Source organism: Corvus moneduloides, chromosome 6, assembly GCF_009650955.1.
Source record: "Corvus moneduloides isolate bCorMon1 chromosome 6, bCorMon1.pri, whole genome shotgun sequence".
NCBI lineage: Eukaryota > Metazoa > Chordata > Aves > Passeriformes > Corvidae > Corvus > Corvus moneduloides.
In genome coordinates this window covers 14,410,222-14,423,246 of record NC_045481.1, presented here as the reverse complement: position 1 = coordinate 14,423,246, position 13,025 = coordinate 14,410,222, and the positions used below count along the sequence as shown (strand labels likewise).

Below are 13,025 nucleotides of genomic sequence, written 5' to 3'. Positions count from 1 at the left end.
AGGAGCTACTGCCTGGAGAGAGGATGTCCCACTGCTGCTCTCCCTATCTGCAAAACATCTAGGAGACTGGGGATTTGAAACTCTTCAATGCATTACAATCTTTGTACTCCCTTAATGGGGTCAACAGCCATACTATCCTTGGCTGAATTTTCTGAGGTTTTGCAGAGGTCTTTGTGCAGAAGTTAAAAGCTAAAACAATAAAATGGCAAGACAAGCATCCATCTGCTTTATCTTGTTAAATTTATTTCTGATTATCTGACTTTATGAGACCTTTTTGCCTCTCTTTCCAGGTGATATCAAGAGAGAATAATTCCTTCCAGAGCAAAGTGATTCACTGTTAGTCTACATTCTGTTTGTCTATACAGTTTCCCTAAGTTGCTGTGACAGTAGTGATAAAGGAGATCTACTTCACCCTTCTATGTATTTTTTTCATTTTGGAGAATAGAGAAAGAGTGTGTCTGATCACACACCCTATTTGCTCCCTTTGGAGAAAGCTGCAGAGAAATATTTCTAAATTAAGCTGATTCAAGGTTTCTTAGCACTGTAAAAAACCAGATCCTGCTGCCCACAAGATTGAGCTTGGGGGTGCTTATGTTATGGGGAAGAAAGAGAGCAGAAAGAATACGGGACAAGATGTTGCACAGAGAGATAATGAGTTTGGAGAGCCAGGAACAGGATGCAGGGCTGACCTTTGGGAAGAAGGCACACCACCTTTTTTCTTTAGCAAGAAAACCACAAGAACCAGCCCCCTGGAGTTTATGTAGGCTATAAGCAACTGAGCAACTCAGCCAATTGGCTTCAAAGAAATACAAAAATATCATTGCATTCTCTCTTTCTTGATGGGAGCTTCTCTGCTGAACTTACATGAAAGGCACAGCATGGGATGTAGGCTGGGGAATGGCAGATGCCCCTCTGCTGTTCTCTGTTCACTGCTCATGTTCAAATCTGTAACAAGGAGCTGATCTAAGAGTGACAGTAAGAGAAAAAACCATTCAACTAGCCTCTTATAAAGGTTAGACAAAATATCATATTGGGATGTTTGGTTTGGTTTTTCTTTGTGTTTTGTTTTTATTTCATATCAGCTGCACAATTTGAGGCTTAAAAATAAGGATGATATGTTATTTTTGTAAGTCTGAAGAGTCCCTTTGAAGGTTAATTTATCATAAGCTTGTAATGCTTATGATAAATTACCTTTTTCATGAAAAGTTGAATAATGGCCATAAATAAGTACAGGATTTCCTAATTGTATCCAAGTGGTAGTAACTGATATAAGTATATAAAATGTTTTAATAAATAGTATGAGTAACTAGTTCTTAAAGGAAACTTCTTTTGCAATCAGATGATGCTTTTTTATATTCATTCTTCCTAGGGAATTGAAACTACAGTTGTTATCTAGATTATGTAAATTCAGTTGCAATGGAAGTTTAATTTTATTTTTTAAAGATGTATTATATGAAAAAATACTAGAGTATTTAAAATTTCCCCTTGAAAAGTCATTCAGATTTTAAAGAGCAGTCACTATTAAATATTACACTTGGTTAAAGATGGATAGTAGTTTTTTCATCTTTGCTGAGACTGGATTTTTCCCTGCAGTCCAGAATACCTGAGTGCTTTGTCTTCTCTGGGGGGTGAAGTCCTTAATTTTCTTACTATGATATATTTTAATGTGGCACCTGCTGCTGTTCTTGGAAGTCTTGGGAGGCTTATTGACAATCTTGTTTTAAACACAGATCAAATAACACGGGTATTGTCTAATTTTTTTTCTCAGATCTGTTTCATTGTCTACCCCTATCATTTCATATCTTAAGATGACAGGGCATGAAATTGTCTACCAATTTGCTTGTGTGGTGCCTGGTAGATCTGAATTCAAGTGGAATCCCTCCGTATTATGTTCATCATAATTAACCATTCATGTTGCATCAGCAGGAAAAAGTCCTCTGAAGAACTTTCAAACACCCTTGTTTTTTGCAAGATTCAGTCATAGATTGACTACCTTATATTTTGTTAATCAGGCGGAGATGTTGCACATCTTTATCTGTAATGCCTTTTTCAGCTCTGCCTGTATAATCCATTCCTTTCATTTACCTCCTTTTTTCTGCTTTTCTATTCTGCACTGCATGCCTATTTATCCCTTCTCAAATAAACAGTTCACAACTTTTTGTGGTATATTCCACAGAATCCCAGCTGACAGTCTGTGTTTGGCTTTTATGCATACTTGAGTGGACCTTGTGCAATTGGAAAAAAACCCTGACTGGGTTTAGGTGGAGTTGCTTGTGGTATAGATAAAGACAAAACTGGTTTGTTAAGTGTGTAAAGTCTCCAAAATTCAGTGCAGGGTAAGGAAAGGAGTGGATAAAAAGGAGATCTTCTTGGTATTCTGAAAAACTTCCAGCTAGTTATTTGGTACCCTGATATTTCCAAATACTGTCTCATTTATAACCACAAAGATGCTTGCAAATGAGTGAGGCTCATAAAGAAGAGAATCATTATGACATTTCAGCTCCTCAAGAAATGATGTCTGCTGAGTGTGTGTGTAAGGATGAACTTACGTCTAGAAAGCACAGTTTATAATGATAACCTGTGGTTCTTTCCTACCTTTACCTCAAACTGCTTGTAATTCACTTAATTTCTCTCTTTCTCAGTGGCTATAGCAATACAACTTCTTCACCTTGAAAATAAAACTGTAAAGCACAATTTTGTTTCTCTCGAAAAGCAGTGTAGTATGCATTTGTTGAGAATCAGTTTGGGATTCATGGACTGAAAGAACTTTTTTCCTTTCTTTTTCTCCTTCCCATAAAAATTATTTGCACTCCTGACCCCTCTCCCATCCTCCTCATGTTCTAGTTGCTTGTCAATATATGAACTCTTGGATATGGCAATGTTTCATGCAGGGCCACTGCACTATTTGTAGCTTCTCTGTGATTAATATTCTGTCATTTAAGTCCAGTCCTGTGTTCCTAATGTCAAACTGGTTTTGTTCAATATGATCAGAAAGGTAGCATATGTTTCCATGTTGAGTCCCACTGCCATTTCTGGAGGTATCTCCTATTAATCAAGAAGGCTACTTTGTCATAGTGCAGCTAAAGTTATCACCAAACTTTAAGTACAAAGTTTGAATAATAATGACTCCTCTTTTGCTAAATGGAGTTAACACAGATGAATAGCTTTCCTGATGGTTTATTATATCAGTCTTTCAGAACATTGACTGATTTGTTTTTATTACCATGAAAGCTTTTGTCTTATGAAAATTACTTGGGACCACAGGTCAATGTTTTTCATGTCACATTTCTATAATAAGTACATTGCTTTATTATACTTTGTATTCTGCCACTGCAACCTGTATGTCAGTTAAATTTATTTGTCATGATACCACTGCCAGGCTACCATTAAATTGTTAAAGGATATTCAGGAAATGTTGTTGCAGTAACCTTTAGAGGAAGACATATGGAAATGGACTATAACTGTTAATTAACATTTCGAACCACAAACCCTCCAAAGTATAAGGCCTGGTATGGATCACTACACATGAGCAGAATACTTAGAGGGATGATGATCATGCTTTTCCTGAGACAACAGACGCTTCAAGTTCAAATTGCCTATCTATCTATTTAAACTAGGAGACTAAACTGTTAAAGAACAAAAATGAAGTCTAGAGAAAGATTGAAATTTATGTCTCTCTTCTGTCCATCCACACCAATCTCAAAAATAAAATGGCCTGTAACTCTTGTCTGTCTCAACAGTGTTTAAAAATTGCAGCTCACAGAAGAACAGAGAGCATAAGGGATGCATAAGAAAAGAGAACCCATGGGAGAAGCTCCTGAGGTGTTTCAGGTTAAGCTGAACCAGGGATCCCAAGTCTTGGATACATCACACTCCCCACTGGAGAAGGCAATGACAGAGAAGAGGTTGTTGTCTCTGAGCTAACATGCTGTGATGCTTCCCAGACATGTCCTGGGAATAAAAAGTTGGACTGCTTGCAGATAGGCTGAAGCTGGGGAGGATTAAACTTTCCTGCTCCAGACATTGTGATCTCAAACAAGATTGGTATGTTAAGGGATATTTAGAACATTAATTGTTCATGCATCAGAGCTGGTCAGAATTCCTGAAGCTAGAGTTCTTAATGCTGATGCCATAGTAATATAAGTAGCTGAAGATGACATAATCCATCACTGTTGAAGAAAGAGTCTCACTGCTTTTCTGCCTGTTAAACTTTGATTTACATTGATTCCCTGACATGGTTTGGTGTGGGGCTGCACAAATCCTTGTGGCAGCATAAACTATCATTGGAACATGCTGGATTTTTGAAGGTGGGAGAAACAGGGAGCTGTGTGTACCAAAACAGGTTTGGAGTTACAGTGGGAACAGTAGTCCCAACAGGCAGCTGCTAACAACATGGAATAGGGATAAAAATAGAGTGAGGTTGAAGCAGGACATGTGCTTGTAGCCCAAGCAAGTATGGTTAGGTAAAAATATACATGGGTAAGTATGATATGTGTGAAAAGCAAAATGATAGACAATGAAAGGAAATCCACAGGCTTGAGAAGACAGAATTGTTTGCTCTGAAAGGAATGATGTTGTCTATCAAATCTGGCAGAAAGCCCCAATTTTGCCAGGTTTGATCTGCCTGACCTCACTGTATGTAAGCCTAAGCTGCGCAACAATCTGAAGAGTGTAAAAAATGGGAGGGGTCAATAGAATACAAGTTTTTTTTCCTGTGGACACTAAGGTAACTGGAGTAAATTGAAAATTTGTGGTGAACTCAGACAACAGACTGATGGTTGAATCAAAGTTTTTGTACTTTCCTAAGCATTAGATTTCATAGATGGCACTGTGAATTCTGGTTATGTACATGTGGGTAGGTAGCTATTCTCACAGCACCTCTCCAAGTATTAGCTTGTTTTCCTTCTTTTGGGTTATTGCCTGGCACAAACAGTATAAAATAGGTTGCAGGAGCTCAATAATCAAGCTTAAAATATTCAGAGAATGCAGCATTAGAATTACATATTTGAGAGGAAAAACTATTTAAAGATAGAAATACGGGACGCCAATATAATTAATGTTTCCATTGTTCCATTGTTCACTGTTGTCTCACTAGGTGAAAACTAAAACAGAGGCTTTGGAAAGAAATGCAGTGTATCTTTCATGCAGGTTCCTTCTCACTACAGTGTATTTCAGCATCCAAAATTACACTTCTGGAAAGGTTCTTCCTACTTAATCCGCTGTTTTCATTAGAGTTGTTCTTTTTCATTATTCCTTATAAGTTTAGGGCTAATCAGCAAATATCAAAATTTCTTGCTTTTCTGAAAGCAGTTTCTCTATGAAACAAGTGTGGATGTCCACAAGTTCTTCTTGAGTTTTGGAGTAGCAGTAAACCCCTAGCTTGTTTAAGTATTTGAAGTTTTCACTTGGCTTGGATGAAATAAAATATATTGTAACATAGACATAGAAAAAGAGAAATTGCTTTAAGGAATATTCCAATGCAGTTCACTAACCATCAAGTATTGTTCTACTTCTCTGAGCTTAAATCTCTACTGACATGAATCTTTTATATCCTGCAGTGCAAGTTGTACTACTTGGATAACTAATACAGTTAAAGCAGAGATTTCATTAGACCTGAGAAAGTTTGGAATTGGTTGTGATTGTTGAGCAATTGAGTCTCCACTTTGTGGCAGTGGAAATTTTTTATGTTCTAATAAAAAAATATTCTTGAATGTATTCCTGAACTTGATTTTAGCCATCACTAGTTTAAAAAAAGAAAGAAAACCTAATTTGAAATGTGTTTTTGAGACAGCAAGACAGCAGTTTGAAGGTATATTTTCTGTGTAGTAGTACATGTTGGTTCCTCTTTTTATCTGTGGCTTTTAATGTGAGTTTATTAGCATGGAAATTAGAATGATGACGTTAAATAAGATGAGCAGACAATGACAGAAGAATAAAGGGGAATTGTGACAGTCACAGAGGCAGGTCTAACAAAACCATGGCCAAAGGTTTTCTGTATCTATATATAATACTGTGCCAAATTCAGCAACTGCTACAGTGGGGATTCTGTAACATGATGTGTCAAACAAGGAGGCCCATGGGAAAGAAATATATATGGACTGATTCTTGAGCATTGCAACTGTTTATGGAAATTATGTGTACTGAAATATGACATGTTTTACCTAGAGTAGGACAAAACATAAATATTGAACATTTTATTTGTTTAAAAAACATACTTGGGCCTATCCTAAAACCAATCATGTTTTTACCCCAAAATGTGCCAAAAAGATATAATTTATTTTGCTTAGAACTCCAAGGTGATACTTTGATGAACTTCATGAGGTTTCTGCTGTCCTGTTTCCTGAGTTTGTTAGGGTCCCTATGTATTGGATTGTGGCTTGGTATCTGTTGTAGCCATCGTTTCCCTAAAATGGACATATGTTAGCCTTGTTTACACTCATTAGGTCCCTCCTCTGATTGCTGCAGTTTTCCCCAGGTGATGGGCAGTAACCTCACAGTCATGCTAGAGATCTCTGTGGACAACTAAAGGAGCCCCTTACACTGAGTATGTCCAGTCTGTAGGCAGTTCCTGGACTACTGCTCCCCTGCTGATGATTGCTCCTCTTCTTTGCAGAAACACAAAGGTCCAGGAGCAGCTTTTACCTGTGAAGACAAAGGCAAGAAAGGCATTTAACCTTTTCAGTGCAAGTTCTCTGCCCTTCAGCACACCCATGTTTTCATTGATCTTCCTTTTGCAGGCTCATGGACCTGTAGTATCCCTCTTTGTGAAGTCTTTGAGCACCAGATGGTTATGTCTTTCCTGATTTTGTCCCAAAACATTAAGTTGTAATTGTTTACCTCCCTTTTCTTGCTTAAATTCTTGTACATTCACTTTTTGCATTTTAGCCATCATGAGTGTCATCAGGCTTCCTAAGCTAGATGACACTTCTCTTTTTTACCTTTTTTTGAGTTCATGGTGTTTTGCCTGTTGCAAATATCCTGTAAATAGCATCTTGTGCAGTCTTTTTCCCATGACTTGGTTGGAAAAGAGGAAACAGTCTGATAAAGAAAATTTCAGTATAAACAACCTGTTTGACAAAATTGTAATAAAATGCAAAAGTTATTAACAGAAATTGTAGGGCTACTTCCTTTAACAAAAAATGTTTTACTGCTGTTGATAAAATGATGTATTTTTTCTTATTCAATTTGTTTGTTATTAATCTCTTCTCTCCCCAATATCCATAGGAAATGAATACTGTGTACCCAGACAGCCATAAACCTTCAGCTGCAGACCACTGACAGAAGTCTGTAGACCACCAGTTTGGGAAACCTCTGCTTTAAACTCTAAATGATTCAACATTTGTGTAAGTCAGACATATTCTGCTATTATATAACTAAATAATTTTATATCCATGTTCATTGTAATGCTAAGAGGTTCAGACAGTGTATGAACTGTTTACTCTTGCAAATGGTCTCTCTAATAATAAGGTGAACAAACTGAAAGTGTTTGTGAACTCTAAATATGGCCTTAAAATGTGCAGGAAAAGCTGTGTGCTGTTTGCAGGCTGTTAAAGAAATCCTTGCTACAGTGACATGTTTTGTAATGCTTACACGGTTTGAGTTGTTTTGGTTTTTTTTAACATGAATCTTTGGCTGAAAACAATATTCTAAACAACTAAGCTCCTCTTATATTGTTATTTAAGGCAAGGCTCAGATATTGTTGTTTATAATGCAAATGACTCATAGAAAGTACAGAGCTGACAAACAGAGAATTTTTTTTTTCCCTAACTGAGTATTTCAGGCAAAGACAAATAGTGGTATTTAAATTTTTACTTCCTCTGTTTCTCTGACCTTTTTTTACTTTACATACATAGAGATACTATGGAAATGCAAAAGCATTACAAGGGGAGAAAAATTTGACTAATATAGGTTGAAGTGTTTTATGAATGGAAACTGAAACACAAGCTGTAGGGAAATCACTTAAGTCACTGCTGAGATGCATTCATCTCTGGTAGTGCATAAAAGTTAATTAACAGTGCAGTGAACTGGAGGCAATTCAGAGAGAAGCATTATTAGATGAGGATGTACAAAGAAAGTGAAATGTCTTTCAGTTTACTGACTAAGGATGAATATCTACTAACGTCCACAAGTGACCTTGACAGCAAGGAGGAACAGTCTGACTGGGGATGTTCCTTGGGGTGTTCTCTCTGTGGGATTAATAGGATAAAAGAACAGGTGATCAGGTTGTGATGTGAAAGACTAAGGCCTTTTCCATCCTAATGTCTGGCAACTGTTGAGGCTGCATCCATATAGCCTCTATATGCAGAAAAGAAAACATTTTTACTGATTGAGCACACTCATATAGGGCCACCTAATGTAAATTACACTTTTCTGTTGTATATATCTCAACTGAAAGTAGAGAACAGCAAAAGCCACTGAGGACTGGATACTGAATTCTAAACTTGGATAGATTTCAAGACAAGGAATAGTAAAGCCATTGTTTCGTGTATTTAAAGCTAAACTAGAACTACTGCTTAAAGTATTTTGAGAACAGTTCTGCCCTCACAAGGGGGGGGGACTTAATACTCTTAATTAATCATTTTTGACTGTATTTCTTGTTATGGGATGACAGAGTTTCCTAGTGCCAGCCCTGGATAGGCTTACAAGAGCTATTAACCTCAAATATCTATTTGCATAGACTTTCCAGGTTTTATTCTGGTTACTCCTTCGTTGGAACACTTGGTGGAAAATAGGTGATTAATCTGTGCCTGCTCCTGACAGCTGAATTTTCCTATCTTCAGTTTTCTTACCATTTTCTAGATAGATTTGGGATATGGAGTTTGTGAACAGTAACAGGCTGCTACTGGTGTGATCAAGGACAACTAGATTTCAAAAAAATCCTCAAATTTCCCTTGATTGCGTGTCTTCTGCTGTCAGCTTCTTCTCTCCTAGATTTTTCAGGATTTTCACTTGCTGTAGCTTCTCCATGCATGTTACACGAGTTCCTACGTCACTGTCAGAATTATGGGACTTTAAAATTTTAGCCCTATTTCTTCTATTCAAATGGTAAAATGAGATGGATCTATCTGCATCTTTATTCAGGTTAAGAATAATTGATATTCTAAAAAATAATTTCCAATCCAATACGTGATCAATTAATGTCCAGAAGCTCTCTTTCTCTATTGATGTCCAGAATGAAGGTTAAGAAGTGCTGCATCTTATTTTGAATATAACAAAGTTGTAAAGCTAGGAGCTTGGTCGTTGCTTGTTTGAACTAAACCCTTGCTGTATGCCTCATCGGCTAGCCAGGCATTCAAAGAGCTCACAAACAACTTGCTGATGTTTTGATGAGTGACTGAGGTCTGCAGATGAAGGTCCAGGAGAATTCCTGGGAAAGTGAGCTCTGTAGCAACTGGAAACAAAGCTGTGGTAGCTGGATGCTTTCACTTACCCGTTGTTCTAGACTGTGAGCTGGCAGTCAGTTGGCAAAAGGAGACAGAAATATATTCTGGAAAACATTTCTGTTCAAATGAGTAAAAGGATAGAGTAAAAATAAAATAAGAGTGAGAGACAGGAAGATAGCATGAAAATAACAATTTGAGTTATTGTCACAAGGGAGCATTGCACATGGCATCACATAATGCATGAGTTAATCATCACAACATTCTTTGGAAATGAAGCAGAAAAGTACAGAACATGACAAGAATTATATTCAAATGCAATAAAATCTTATTTGAAAGTTGTTTACATTTTAAAAAGTAGATCAGTAAATTAAGGGTAGGTTAAACTGGTTTGTGAAAATTCCAGGAACTTGGCAGAATTCATTCATACAGTGAAATTAATTTGAGGCTGACATATTTTCCTCCATAAGGTTGATTGCAGCAGGCTCCCCCTCACTGGAGACTGAGTCTTGTGCAGCATTCCTTAAGAAAGCAATGCTGGCAAACAAGGCTCTGACACAGTGAGTCAACTTAGCTCTTTGTACCTTACGTGGTTCCTTCATGGGTGTAATTCAGAGAAGTGCTGGCAGAGCACAGTGGCTGCACTGTTACCTGGACTGCAGTAGTGTGATAAACTATCACCAACCTGTGACACCCAAAGCAGACCCTCCCAGCAGTGTTCGCCATTGCTTCTGATAAGAATGTCTTCACTTTGCCAAGACTGGCTGCTGTATTTAGCAGAAAGGGGCCAAGTGGGGCTCCCCATGGGACCTCCCATCCTGGAGCTAATCTAGAAGTAACCAGGAGAGAGAGAGAAAAAGGAGAAAAAACAAGAGCAATAAAGGAAATGATGTGAGGAAGAAAAACATGAAAGCAACAGAGGAAAACCACTTAAAACAAAACAAAAGAAAGGACAGGAAGGTTAAATTCACTCCCTGGGCCAGATGCATCCCTGGAGCCTCAGCAATGCAGCCCTGGCCATAGTGGATACCCTGGTGGAGCTAAGGTATTCCCTGAAATGTGACTTTTGTCATGATGCATGATGTCATCTTCTAAAAAGGGGTTGTGTGATGTGTGCTATCCAACCTTCCCTGAAAAACTAGGACCTTACAATTGATATGGGTCATGATGTGGTTATGGGACTTAAGTGCTAAGAGTTACATATACCCCTGGAATTAATTTGACTGCTGTGTACCAAAATCTAGTTTATCTCCTTATTATCTTCCAACCATTAAATTGTTAGAGCTTGAGCTGTATAAATGCTTTAAAGAAAGGCAGCTTCTAGTCACAAAGGAATATTGCAGAAAATTTGCCTTCTGAGCATGGTTATGTAACGCCCACTTATTTTAATTAGACTTTAGCTCTCAGAGTCCCACTTTACCTAAGCGGCATGATCACTGAAACACAGTAGAGATCTGTGATAGCAAATGCAATCTATCTGCTCCTTTCAGCAGTGACTTACTTCTTCTTTAATATTATGTCTCTCAGGCATGTGAGCCCCAAGCAGCTACTTGCAGTGTTGTCTATTATTAGTGCTTACTCAGAATGGGTCTTGTTCTCCAGCAGAAGTGCAAGAAATGTCTGTGTAAGCATTGCATAGCTTTAATTCTCCTACAGAAGAGTGGTCCTCAGGGAGGAGAGTCAAATAAACAGCAGCCTAAACTGTACTCCAGGTAGCTGAACACCAGGAGCAGGACCAAACCCAATTACTCACAAAGTGATGCTGATGTTAGTGTTTTCTCAGGAAGATACACCCAGCAGAGATGAGGTTTTTTTAAGTAAGTAAATTCCAACTAATTAAAGGTTTCCCTTCCTTCCATTCCTACTTGAATTTTTTGCTTCAATAAAGTCTTTGGCAAGCATGAAAAAGGTATCGTGATTACATCCATTAACTCCTTTAACCCTGCAGCCAACTGCCTCTTCTTCTCATAGTTTTTGTGATGTGTCCTGTTGCAGAACATGGAGACCCATTTGGCCATGCACTGAATGACTACAATTTCAGTGTTCAAACCCAAAACAAAAGACGAACTGTACATTTGTTGTATGCTAAAAGGATGATTTGTGCATGTAGGTGGCAACAATCCCGTTCTGGGTTTTGGTTCAGCATTCTTGCACTTCTAACTGAGCAGACGAAACAATTTGTTTCCATGTAATCATGGCAAGTCTACAGGAAATTCTTGATAATTGTGCTATGCTTTGTTATGATGGTGAATTACTGCATATGTTTCTGCCATACTCATTAGTCTTACTTTGCAATCTTCACCCTGCATGTGCACTGACATAAATTGGACATTGAGATTAAAAGGCAGTGTCTTCATGAATCAGATTGTTTTAAGGTCCCCTTTTTTATCTTGTTTTCTGACATTAGTTGCCCTTTCAAATCTGAAAATGGGAGACATCATACTTTTTTCTCTCACTGTCTGATTTAGAGACTGAATACTTTATAAAACATGCCATCCCTTAGTAAAAAAGCAGGAACTAATTCCAAGAATAAGTATCTTACAAAAACAAACAAAAAATCCTATCCTATGTATAGATAAAACAGTCTTGGAGCAATAGGAAGTGTGGGCTGTGCCTGGAGAGATGAGATATAGCTGATAAAAATTCAGGAGTACATAGATTGGTAGGGGAATTTAAATAAACCTGTTTAGGGAAAGAGAATAAGCAAGGTAATAATCAAATGATACAACCCTTAGTGAGCATTTGCAGCAGTTTGTTTCACCGAGTGGATTGTTTACTTCTCAGAGCAGTCACTGCAGTCAAGCAGGAAAAGAAATGCAGTCGAGCATCTGCTACATGTCTTCTTTTCTCTGTGGACACTACAGTTTTTACCAGACATGACGCATACACACAAGAGGCACGTTGGGAAGAAGCTCAAAGTACTCGCTCAGTCATCTGGCAGTATCTAGTCTAAAAGAATAGCTAACCAGCAAATGGATAAGTTATATCAGGAACTATACCTGTGTAAACTGCATCCATAATCATGTTTATTATGGTCAATTCCTACAAAAATGCTGCAGTGGAGAAGTTAAAAGGAGGCTAAATGCAGAGATCACTTGAGTAATAGGATTGTCTGAACTTTTTTAAGGAAATTGGTCAGGAAACTCATATTTACAGAACATTAAGCTGTTGGAAAAATTACCATTTTTTGTTTAGATCTCTTAATAAAAGGCAACTTCTCTTTTGTCAAAAATGGACTGTCAAAACGTGAATATGTGTTTCTACATAGATATGCTCTCTCAGTGCTTCTTGTGTCTTTTGTTGCCTGATGTTTCAATGTACCAAATTTGTGGTGATCTTGCAGTGAGGGGCTCACCACAGGTCTGAATATACTTACAGACTCAAAGGTTAGTATCTAATACCATGTCTGCCCAAGAATCTGAAGCACAGGCCAGTTCCAGCTTGGATCATAGCCAAGCTTGCCATGTACTGAGCCTGCATGAATAAACTGAGAGGTGTGAATTTTTAGTTCAAATGTTATCCTGTGATAATGTGTCTAAATGCACTGCGAACCTGAGGTGACATAAAACGTGGAGTTAACTTATGACCATCTAAATCTGATTATATAGCTGTGCCTTAAAATGACCCTAAAGCCCAAAATCACTC

General features: G+C 37.8%; 1 long non-coding RNA gene across 6 annotated transcripts in view; it reads left to right on the top strand.

Annotated features, from left to right (window-relative positions):
- The window catches only part of LOC116445014, a 166,212-nt gene that overhangs the window by 91,317 nt on the left and 61,870 nt on the right, over positions 1–13,025 (top strand). For all 6 annotated transcript variants that reach the window (XR_004240619.1, XR_004240622.1, XR_004240618.1 and 3 more), the window contains one exon: positions 7,225–7,343. This is a non-coding gene — a long non-coding RNA (uncharacterized LOC116445014). The remainder of the gene's footprint in view (positions 1–7,224; positions 7,344–13,025) is intronic.